This window comes from Puntigrus tetrazona, chromosome 4 (genome assembly GCF_018831695.1).
Source record: "Puntigrus tetrazona isolate hp1 chromosome 4, ASM1883169v1, whole genome shotgun sequence".
Classification (NCBI taxonomy): Eukaryota; Metazoa; Chordata; class Actinopteri; order Cypriniformes; family Cyprinidae; genus Puntigrus; species Puntigrus tetrazona.
This window is the reverse complement of record NC_056702.1, coordinates 20,208,478-20,219,853: the sequence shown is the minus strand read 5'-3', so window position 1 is coordinate 20,219,853 and position 11,376 is coordinate 20,208,478. Positions and strand designations below refer to the sequence as shown.

At 47.8% G+C, this 11,376-nt stretch overlaps 5 non-coding genes across 5 annotated transcripts; all 5 read left to right on the top strand.

The window, feature by feature from the left end:
• The first annotated feature begins 3,614 nt into the window (after positions 1-3,614).
• On the top strand, positions 3,615-3,694 carry trnal-aag. The gene has a single exon. It is a non-coding gene; the product is annotated as a tRNA-Leu (tRNA).
• A 1,827-nt stretch (positions 3,695-5,521) lies between these two features.
• On the top strand, positions 5,522-5,605 carry trnal-aag. The gene has a single exon. It is a non-coding gene; the product is annotated as a tRNA-Leu (tRNA).
• A 926-nt stretch (positions 5,606-6,531) lies between these two features.
• On the top strand, positions 6,532-6,613 carry trnal-cag. The gene has a single exon. It is a non-coding gene; the product is annotated as a tRNA-Leu (tRNA).
• Positions 6,614-7,310: 697 nt separating this feature from the next.
• Positions 7,311-7,392, top strand: trnal-aag. Its single transcript has one exon. It is a non-coding gene; the product is annotated as a tRNA-Leu (tRNA).
• A 1,823-nt stretch (positions 7,393-9,215) lies between these two features.
• trnal-aag lies at positions 9,216-9,298 on the top strand. The gene has a single exon. It is a non-coding gene; the product is annotated as a tRNA-Leu (tRNA).
• Positions 9,299-11,376: the final 2,078 nt, after the last annotated feature.

Here is an 11,376-nt window from a genome sequence, read left to right as displayed (position 1 = left end):
GTGCTGCCTAACTGACCAGGCACATGCAGCCAGCTTTCGGGACCTTTACTGTCACTGGGAGTCAGGCCTGACATGCCAGTGTGTCAGGATGGTTGCACTGGTTGAAGAGAATCACAAAAAGATTCCCATTGACGGAAATCCTTTAGCTTGGGAGGTCAGCACAATGAAACCTTTAAGAAAAAACCTCACAAAGACACACGGTGCATGAATTACTGCATTAGTTCAGCATGAGTTTCCGAGACAACTCATATCAAAGATGGCACAGGACTGAAAGCAATGTGGATGGATGGGATTCAGTAAACTGATTTGGAATCCTGACAACACGCCATGTTGCTGGCTCCTCCAGAGGAGCTGTGCACACGGCAGGAAACAGAGAATCTGCCTCTTTTGTCCAAGTGCTCAGGTATCAAAAGCAAAAGCACCAAGCTGCCCCGTGTGAGGCTCAACTCACTACCTCAGATTGAGACTGACGCCATTGCCGAACTGCGCCAACGAGGCTGGTGAGCCACACAGAACAGTAAAGCACCAGTTTTCAGGTCTGTCTTGTAGCTCTAGCGCAATGCGTCACAGTGAGCAAGCACCCGGTTGTGATGGCCGAGCGGTCTAAGGCGCCATAAGTAAGGTCGCAGTCTCTCTGGAGGCGCGGTTCAATCTCACTTCTGACAGGCGGCAGAACAGCAAGGAGCTAGCTTTCGACCTTACCTGGCTCCAGAGTCAGCCCGACAAGCCAGAGTGTCAGGATGGCTGCAATTTGGCTGAAGATTCTACTGATGAACTTTGCTTCAGCGCTGCACAATGAAACTTAAGAAAAACGGCCACAAAGACACACGTTGCATGAATTAGTCACAGCATGAGTTTTGTGATACTTGAGATAAAAAAGATGTGCTGGACTGAATGCAGTGTCTTATACTTGCTGCCTGTTCAGGTAGAACAACGAAGCACTAGCTTTCAGGTCCTTTCAGTTCTACGACTTCCCATTGACAGAAGATTTCACTTCAAAATGCCAGCACGATGTTCACCTAAATGAAAGCTCACCAGACACACGCTGCACAAATCACTGCATTAGTTCAGCCAACTAAAAGTCCACAAACAGGATCTCACATAAGTCCTCGTCTGTTTAGGTGTTGGTGCAGAACATTATGCATTCCCCATATTGACTGCATCATCCACTGACCTGTTTGCTCTGTCCAGTAAGGGTCCTGTAAAGTCTCTCAGATAAGCTGAAACTAGTTTTTAAATGATTTCATGACTACAGATGTTACACGGGTCTGAAATCATTAAGTCCAGTAATTTGGGGTTTCTTTGGGCGGATGATGGTGGAGTGTTTAGCTATTGAAGGCACTACACGTAGCCCATTAATCTGTTGAAAATCTGTGTGAAGATTAGCCAGTTGGTCGTGGCACAGGTTTTCAGACAGGCTGGAGTCACAACTGCCTGGGGCCTGTGCCTTTCTTCTTTGTTCTTCCCAAAGACCTGGTACACGTCACTGGGAGTTGAAGGGCAGGTGGGGGGAGAGGGGGATTACAGGAGGTGAGAGAATGGTTTCTTTTCAATCCTGCAGCAGAATCCTGCTCAGGCTGCCTGCCGCTGTTGATTTGCCACCGTGGTGGGGACGGATTTGTGGTCTTTCTCGCTGTTTCTAGCGCCAATGCGCCGGCGATGTGACAGCGCAAAAGCCAGGATGGCCGAGCGGTCTGGCGCTGCGTTAAGGTCGCAGCGTCTCTTCTGGAGGCGTGGTTCGAATCCCACTTCTGACAGGCGCAGAACAACAAGGCGAGCTAGGCCGACCTTTACCTGGCTCCAGAGTCAGCCTCGCATGCGGTGCGTGTGTCAGGATGGCTGCAATTTGTCTGAAGGCGCACAAAGATATCTGCATTGACAGAACCTTTTGCTTCAAAGGCCTGCACAATGAAACCTTAAGAAAACGTCACAAAGACACACGTTGCATGAATTAGTCAGCATTAGTCAGCATGAGTTTCCCGAGACATTTTATATGGCAAAAATATGGCATTGGACTGAATGCAGTGTCTTATACTTGCTGCCTGATCATGTAGAACAATGAAGCACTAGCTTTCAGGTCCTTTCCTTTAGTTCTCTGACTCTCCCATTGACAGAAGATTTCACTTCAAATGCCAGCATACGATGTTAACCTAAATGAAAGCTCACCCAGGACACCGTTGCATAAATCACTGCATTAGTTCAGCCGAACTAAAGTCCAAACACAGGATCCTCACATAAGTCCCTAGGTCTGTTTAGTAAGTGCAGAAACATTATGCATTCCATATTGACTGGCCATGTCATCCACTGACCTGTTTGCTCTGTCCAGTAAGGGTCCTGTAAAGTCCTCAGATAAGCCAAAAACTAGTTTTTTCAAATGATTTCATGACCACCAGATGTTAGAGCCACGGGTCTGAAATCATTTAAGTCCAGTAATTTGGGGTTTTCTTTGGGGATGGGGATGATGGTGGAGCGTTTGAAGCATGGAAGGCACCACACGCAGCTCCAATAATCTGATGAAAATCTGTGTGAAGACGGGGCCAGTTGGTCGCAGCACAGGTTTTCAGACAGGCTGGAGTCACACCGCCTGGGCCTGGTGCCTTTCTTCTTTTGTTCTTCCTGAAGACTCTGGTACACGCCATCTTCGCTGGAGTTGAAGGGCAGGTGTGGGGGAGAGGGGGATTACAGGAGGTGAGAATTGGTTTCTTTTCAATCCTGCAGCAGAACTCTGTTCAGGTTGTCTGCCAGTTGTTGATTTGCCAATCGTGGTGGGGACGGATTTCAGGTCTTTTCCCAGCTGCTCCTAGCGCCCAATGCGTCGGCGATGTGACAGCGTGTGTGTCAGGATGGCCGAGCGGTTCTAAGGCGCCATGCTCAGGTCGCAGTCTCTCTGGAGGCGTGGGTTGAATCCCACTTCTGACAGGCGGCAAAACCTTTGGCTTCAGTTCTCTTAGACGCTTCCCCAGTAGGCTGGTAACTCTGCTCAGGCTTTTGCTGGAATCACGATTCTGAGACTGACGTGCTGCCTAACTGACCAAGCAGAACAGCAAGGAGCTTAGCTTTCGGACCTTTACTGTGGCTCTAGAGTCAGCTCTGGACATGCCAGTGTGTCAGGATGGCTGTAATCTGGCTGAAGAGAATCACAAAAGATTCCCATTGACGGAACCTTTAGCTTGGGAGGCCAGCACAATGAAACCTTAAGAAAACCTCACAAAGACACGGTGCATGAATTACTGTATTAGTTCAGCATGAGTTTTCGAGACAACTCATATCAAAGGATGGCACAGGACTGAAAGCAATGTGGATGGATGGGATTCAGCAAACTGATTTGGAACCTGACAACACGCCATGTTGCTGGCCCTCCAGAGGAGCTGTGCACACGGCAGGAAACAGAGAAATCTGCTCTTTGTCCAAGTGCTCTCAGGCATCAAAAGCAAAAGCACCAGCTGCCCTGTGAGGCTCTCGAACTCACGACCTTCAGATTATGAGACTGACGCCGCTTGCCTAACTGCGCCAACGAGGCTGGTGAGCTTACGGCGCAGAACAGTAAAGCACCAGTTTTCAGGTCTGTTCCTGTAGCTCTAGCGGCAATGCGTCGGCAGTGAGCAAGCACCTTTGTCAGGATGGCCGAGCGGTCTAAGGCGCTGCGTTAAGGTCGCAGTCTCTCTGAGGCGTGGTTCGAATCCCACTTCTGACAGGCGGCAGAACAGCAAGGGAGCTAGCTGACCTTTACTCTGGCTCCAGAGTCAGCTCCGGACAAGCAAGTGTGTCAGGATGGCTGCAATTTGGCTGAAGATTCCCATTGACAGAACCTTTGCTTCAAAGGCCTGCACAATGAAACCTTTAAGAAAACGCCACAAAGACACACGTTGCATGAATTAGTCAGCATTAGTCAGCATGAGTTTCCTAGACATTTTATATAAAAAGATGGCATTGGACTGAATGCAGTGTCTTATACTTAAGCTGCCTGTTCAGGTAGAACAACGAAGCACTAGCTTTCAGTCCTTTCCTTTAGTTCCTCACGACCTCCCATTGACAGAAGATTTCACTTCAAATGCCAGCACGATGTTAACTCTAAATGAAAGCTCACCAGGACACACGTTGCATAAATCACTGCATTAGTTCAGCCGAACCAAAGTCCACAAACAGGATCCTCACATAAGTCCCTGGTCTGTTTAGGTGTTGCAGAACATTATGCATTCCCATATTGACTGCATCATCCACTGACCTGTTTGCTCTGTCCAGTAAGGGTCCTGTAAAGTCCTTCAGATAAGCCAAAACTAGTTTTTCAAAATGATTTCATGACCACAGATGTTAGAGCCACGGGTCTGAAATCATTAAGTCCAGTAATTTGGGGTTTCTTTGGGATGGGGATGATGGTGGAGCGTTTGAAGCATGAAGGCACTACACGCAGCTCCAATAATCTGTTGAAAATCTGTGTGAAGACGGGGCCAGTTGGTCGGCACAGGTTTTCAGACAGGCTGGAGTCACACCGCCTGGGCCTGGTGCCTTTCTTCTTTGTTCTTCCTGAAGACCTGGCACACGCCATCTTCGCTGAGTTGAAGGGCAGGTGGGGGAGAGGGGATTACAGGAGGTGAGAATGGTTTCTTTTCAATCCTGCAGTAGAACTCTGCCTCAGGTCGCTCTGCCAGTTGTTGATTTGCCACCGTGGTGGGGACGGATTTCAGGTCTTTCCCGTTGCTCCTAAGCGCCACCGCGTCGGGCGATGACAGCATGTGTGTCAGGATGGCCGAGCGGTCTAAGGCGCCATGCTCAGGTCGCAGTCTCCCTCTGGAGGCGTGGGTTCAATCCCACTCTGACAGGCGGCAAAACCTTTGGCTTCAGTTCTCTTAGACGTTTCCCAGTAGGCTGGGTAACTCTGCTCAGGCTTTTGCTGGAATCACGATTCTGAGACTGGACGTGCTGCCTAACTGACCAGGCAGAACAGCAAGGAGCTAGCTGACCTTTACTGTGGCTCTAGAGTCAGCTCTGGACATGCCAGTGTGTCAGGATGGCTGTAATTCGGCTGAAGAGAATCACAAAAGATTCCCATTGACGGAACCTTTAGCTTGGGAGGCCAGCACAATGAAACCTTAAGAAAACCTCACAAAGACACACGGTGCATGAATTACTGCATTAGTTCAGCATGAGTTTCCGAGACAACTCATATCAAAGGATGGCACAGGACTGAAAGCAATGTGGATGGATGGGATTCAGCAAACTGATTTGGAATCCTGACAACACGCCATGTTGCTGGCCCTCCAGAGGAGCTGTGCACACGGCAGGAAACAGAGAAATCTGCTCTTTTGTCCAAGTGCTCTCAGGTATCAAAAGCAAAAGCACCAAGCTGCCCTCCGTGAGGCTCGAACTCACGACCTTCAGATTATGAGACTGACGCCAGCTGCTGCCTAACTGCGCCCAACGCAGGCTGGTGAGCTTAACGGCGCAGAACAGTAAAGCACCAGTTTTCAGGTCTGTTCCTGTAGCTCTAGCGGCAATGCGCCGGCAGTGAGCAAACACCTTTGTCAGGATGGCCGAGCGGTCTGCTAGGCGCTGCGTTAAGGTCGCAGTCTCTCTGGAGGCGTGGGTTCGAATCCCACTTCTGACAGGCGGCAGAACAGCAAGGAGCTAGCTTTCGGACCTTTACTCTGGCTCCAGAGTCAGCCCGACAAGCGAGTGTGTCAGGATGGCTGCAATTTGGCTGAAGATTCCCATTGACAGAACCTTTTGCTTCAAAGGCCTGCACAATGAAACCTTAAGAAAACGTCACAAAGACACACGTTGCATGAATTAGTCAGCATTAGTCAGCATGAGTTTCCTAGACATTTTATATAAAAAGATGGCATTGGACTGAATGCAGTGTCTTATACTTGCTGCCTGTTCAGGTAGAACAACGAAGACTAGCTTTCAGGTCCTTTCCTTTAGTTCCTACGACCTCCCATTGACCTTTCAAATGCCAGCACGATGTTAGTCACCAGGACACACGTCCTAAATCACTTATTAGTTCAGCCGAACCAAAGTCCACAAACAGGATCTCCCATATAAGTGACAGAAAGATTTCACTTCAAATGCCAGTTTGCACGATGTTAACTCAAATGATTTCAGCTACAGATGAAATCTGAAATCAGTTAAGTCCAGTAATTTGGGGTTTCTTTGGGATGGGGATGATGGTGGAGCGTTTGAAGCATGAAGGCACTACACGCAGCTCCAATAATCTGTTGAAAATCTGTGTGTGAAGACGGGGGGCCAGTTGGTCGGGCACAGGTTTTCAGACAGGCTGGAGTCACACCGTCTGGGCCTGGTGCCTTTCTTCTTTGTTCTTCCTGAAGACCTGGCACACGCCATCTTCGCTGAGTTGAAGGGCAGGTGTGGGGAGAGGGGGATTACAGGAGGTGAGAATGGTTTCTTTCAATCCTGCAGCAGAACTCGTTCAGGTCGTCTGCCAGTTGTTGATTTGCCACCGTGGTGGGGGACGGATTTCAGGTCTTTTCCCGCTGCTCTAGCGCCAATGCGCCGCGATGTGACAGCGTGTGTGTCAGGATGGCCGAGCGGTCTAAGGCGCTGCGTTCAGGTCGCAGTCTCTCTGGAGGCGTGGGTTCGAATCCCACTTCTGACAGGCGGCCAAACCTTTGGCTTCAGTTCTCTTAGACGTTTCCCAGTAGGCTGGTAACTCTGCTCAGGCTTTTGCTGGAATCACGATTCTGAGACTGACGTGCTGCCTAACTGACCAGGCAGAACAGCAAGGAGCTAGCTTTCGGACCTTTACTGTGGCTCTAGAGTCAGCTCTGGACATGCCAGTGTGTCAGGATGGCTGTAATTCGGCTGAAGAGAATCACAAAGATTCCCATTGACGGAACCTTTAGCTTGGGAGGCCAGCACAATGAAACCTTAAGAAAACCTCACAAAGACACACGGTGCATGAATTACTGCATTAGTTCAGCATGAGTTTCCGAGACAACTCATATCAAAGGATGGCACAGCAGACTGAAAGCAATGTGGATGGATGGGATTCAGCAAACTGATTTGGAACCTGACAACACGCCATGTTGCTGGCCTCCAGAGGAGCTGTGCACACGGCAGAAACAGAGAAATCTGCTCTTTCGTCCTAAGTGCTCTCAGGTATCAAAAGCAAAAGCACCAGGCTGCCCGTGAGGCCGGAACTCACGACCTTCAGATTATGAGACTGCACGCTCGCTGCCTAACTGCGCCAACAAGGCTGGTGAGCTTCCACGGCGCAGAACAGTAAAGCACCAGTTTGCAGGTCTGTTCCTGTAGCTCTAGCGGCAATGCGTCGGCAGTGAGCAAGCACCTTTGTCAGGATGGCCGAGCGGTCTAAGGTGCTGCGTTAAGGTCGCAGTCTCCTCTGGAGGCGTGGGTTCAATCCCACTTCTGACAGGCGGCAGAACAGCAAGGAGCTAGCTGACCTTTACTCTGGCCTCCAGAGTCAGCTCCGGACAAGCGCAGTGTGTCAGGATGGCTGCAATTTGGCTGAAGATTCCCATTGACAGAACCTTTGCTTCAAAGGCCCACAATGAAACCTTAAGAAAACGTCACAAAGACACACGTTGCACAGAATTAGTCAGCATTAGTCAGCATGAGTTTCTGAGAGACATTTTATATAAAAAGATGGCATTGGACTGAATGCAGTGTCTTATACTTACTGCCTGTTCAGGTAGAACAACGCAGGCACTTAGTTTTCAGGTCCTTTCCTTTAGTTCTCACGACCTCCCACGACAGAAGATTTCACTTCAAATGCCAGCACGATGTTAACCTAAATGAAAGCTCACCAGGACACACGTTGCATAAATCACTGCATTAGTTCAGCCAACCAAAGTCCAAAACAGGATCCTCACATAAGTCCTCAGGTCTGTTTAGGTGTTGCAGAACATTATGCATTCCCATATTGGATTGCATCATCCACTGACCTGTTTGCTCTGTCCAGTAAGGGTCCTGTAAAGTCCTTCAGATAAGCCAAAACCAGTTTTTCAAATGATTTCTCATGACCACAGATGTTAGAGCCACGGGTCTGAAATCATTAAGTCCAGTAATTTGGGCTTTCTTTGGGATGGGGATGATGGTGGAGCCGTCTGAAGCATGAAGGCACAACACGCAGCTCTAACAATCTGTTGAAAATCTGTGTGAAGACGGGGGCCAGTTGGTCGGGCACAGGTTTTCAGACAGGCTGGAAATTCTCACACCGCATCACCTGGTGCCTTTCTTTCTTTGTTCTTCCTGAAGACCTGGCACACGCCATCTTCGCTGAGTTGAAGGGCAGGTGTGGGGGAGAGGGGATTACAGGAGGTGAGAATGGTTTCTTTCTTTCAATCCTGCAGAAACCTGCTCAGGTCGTCTGCCAGTTGTTGATTTGCCACCGTGGGTGGGGGACGGATTTCAGGTCTTTTCCAGAGCTGTCTCTAGTGCCAATTCGGCACTGATGTGACAGCGCAGGTGCCAGGATGGCTTCAGCGGTTCAAGGCGCCATGCTCAGGTCGCAGTCTTCTCTGGAGGCGTGGCACTCGACTCCCACTTCTTTGACAGGCGGCAAAACCGTTGGCTTCAGTTCTCTTAGACGTTTCCCCAGTAGGCTGGTAACTCTGCTCAGGCTTTTGCTGGAATCACGATTCTGAGACTGACGTGGCAGAACAGCAAAGAGCTAGCTTTCGGGACCTGTACTGTGGCTCTAGAGTCAGCTCTGGACATGCCAGTGTGTCAGGATGGCTGTAATTCGGCTGAAGAGAATCACAAAAAGATTCTATTGACGGAACCTTTGGCTTGGGAGGCCAGCACAATGAAACCTTAAGAAAACCTCACAAAGACACACGGTGCATGAATTACTGCATTAGTTCAGCATGAGTTTCCGAGACAATTCATGTCAAAGGATGGCACAGGACTGAAAGCAATGTGGATGGATGGGATTCAGCAAACTGATTTGGAACCTGACAACACGCCATGTTGCTGGCCCTCCAGAGGAGCTGTACACACGGCAGGAAACAGAGAAATCTGCTCTTTCGTCCAAGTGCTGTCAGGTATCAAAAGCAAAAGCACCAAGCTGCCCTGTGTGAGGCTCAAACTCACGACTTTCAGATTATGAGACTGACGCGCTGCCTAAGTGTGCCAACGAGGCTGGCAGCCTGATGGCGCAGAACAGTAAAGCACCAGTTTTCAGGTCTGTTCCTGTAGTTCTAGCGGCAATGCGTCGGCAGTGAGCAAGCACCTTTGTCAGGATGGCCGAGCGGTCTAAGGCGCTGTGTTAAGGTCGCAGTCTCCTCTGGAGGCGTGGGTTCGAATCCCACTTCTGACAGGCGGCAGAACAGCAAGGAGCTAGCTTTGGGACCTTTACTCTGGCTCTACAGTCAGCTCGGACAAGCGCGGCGTGTCAGGATGGCTGCAATTTGGCTGAAGGTGCATTAAAACATCTCATTGACAGAACCTTTGCTTCAAAGGCCTGCACAATGAAACCTTAAGAAAACGTCACAAAGACACATGTTGCATGAATTAGCCAGCATTAGTCAGGATGAGTTTCCGAGACATTTTATATAAAAAGATGGCATTGGACTGAATGCAGTGTCTTATACTTGCTGCCTGTTCAGGTAGAACAACGAAGCACTAGCTTTCAGGTCCTTTCCTTTAGTTCTCACGACCTCCCATTGACAGAAGAGTTCACTTCAAATGCCAGCACGATGTTAACCTAAATGAAAGCTCACCAGGTCACACGTTACATAAATCACTGCATTAGTTCAGCCGAACATATATTATATTATATTATTGCAGGTGCTCACCAAGACCGGGGTTCGAATCCTGTTAAAGACAACATTATCTAATACTGTTATCAGATTATCTAATAATTTTAATTAAACAAATGAATGTTCATGGTATTAAAATGTGAAAAACAGATACTGCACTCCAATGAGATCACCTGGTATAAAAACAATAAACAAACCGGGATTAAATACAATTTCTTTTTACATATTGATACATAAGGCATGTGTAGTAGTTCATATAGTGTAATAATGTAAAAACATAGAGCTCATAGGGAGGGAAAAAGGCCATAAATCTATAACTGCGTAGAGGCAAAAATACAATGCAATTGAATACAATGATGACAGACATACAAGAGAGACATACAAATAAACATTACTCAAAAATCTTGATGAGCATATTTGTTACTTACATGTAAATGACTTTTATAACCAAGTAAAAAGTTATTTAAGTTATTTCTAAAAATAACTATACCTTGAAATAATAAAGGTTTCACAGCAAAATGACGTGGAAGTGTGAGCTGAAGGTAGACGTTTGTACAACAAGAAAATAAATTGATTATGTTGTTAATTTAGATTTTGAAAATACAGATAGACTTTATAGGCCTAAATATAAAATATTGTTTTAAAATAAATTCTCTTACCAGTGAAACATGCAGGGGGACAAAACATGGGAACCACTTTCCTGCCAAATGGCTTTTCATAATTGCTATTTACACAGTAAACAAGTTCTCCTGCGTAGCTGCGTAAAGCTGGTGGCTCTGATGACAAGGAAGCAGCACCCTGATCCTGGTTCCATCTGTGTAGACCCTCCAGCAAATAAATCTGAAACACAACAGTTTTAGGGAGCGTTAAATAAACACACAAAGAAAATCCTTTCTTGGTCCAGGAAAGGAACACCCAGGGAGTCTCCCGTTGCTGCTCAGGAGTTCTGTAAGCAGTCGTTCAAGGAAAACAATGGTAGTTTTCTCTCCACAGGTCCTCCTCCAGCAATGTAAAGCCAGCTTCTCCCTGGTCAGATGCAGTGCAGGCCAACCCTGGGACCTCAACAGCTCTCTCTTCAAATATGCATGCTAATAGCTATGAAATGAAGATGGGGTACAGCTGATGAGCATCAGTTGTACACCCCAAGGCAATCCTATTAAAATGCCAGATATCCAACCATATCACCAGATCTAGCCAGCCTGCTGGTATCTTTTCAAGAAACCATCTAACCATCTACAAGAAACCAGTCCTGCTCCTTCGTGGGCTGTCAACACACTTATGCACCTGACCAAATTCATTGCCAACAGAAGTAAGCCAGAGTCCTGTTCCCCTAGCTGTTCCCACTAGCTTCTTGGTGATCTGTAATAAGAAATTCTATGAAGTTACACTGTAAATGTAATCAATCATCACACCATGTAAAATACAGATGCAGGCAACAACAGCATTCAGAAACCAAAATCCACAAATAATCTTTTTAGTGGAATCCACCTTCAAGAGCCATAGGTTGATGTTATCCTTGCATGGATTTCATCCAGCCTTGATGTCTTTGCTGTAAACAGTGAGCAGGCACTTGCAGCTTGGCACCACAGTAGGCTCTGGGGGCTCCTGGAATGTAACTGGAATCACCCTGGGTTGA